We start from the raw sequence: 461 nt of genomic DNA on the forward strand, positions 1-461 counted from the left end.
AGCTCTATAAGATAACAACGACGATAACAAATCCTACAAAATGTTCATCTGGCAAGATAGAAGAACAATAATTGGCGTTGACCTCCCTTAGAGTGCAACACATACTTACATCAAATTAGAAAACAATTATCAAGTGCTTTTTTTCTGCGTGTTTTTTTGGAAGTCCAGGAATTTTATCTAGCAGTGGAATAACCCTGCCAGTTACTAACCCGGTATCAACTCTTCGGTTGGTGTAGACACAATGCAAAACCCACGGTAATATAAAAGATATTTAAACCTGCAAATGGTAACGATGATTACTGTGAATGTCAAAATAACAAATCAAAATTATACTAAAAGTAACGAAAGTACAGTCTTTTCTCAATTTGTTAACCCAGATACAGGGAACATGTAATGTCTTCTGTAGTTTTTGTTTCATGATATATATGGAGAAAAAAAAAATCCCCACATTGTACGAACGG

Source organism: Penaeus monodon, chromosome 25, assembly GCF_015228065.2.
Source record: "Penaeus monodon isolate SGIC_2016 chromosome 25, NSTDA_Pmon_1, whole genome shotgun sequence".
Taxonomy (NCBI): Eukaryota; Metazoa; Arthropoda; class Malacostraca; order Decapoda; family Penaeidae; genus Penaeus; species Penaeus monodon.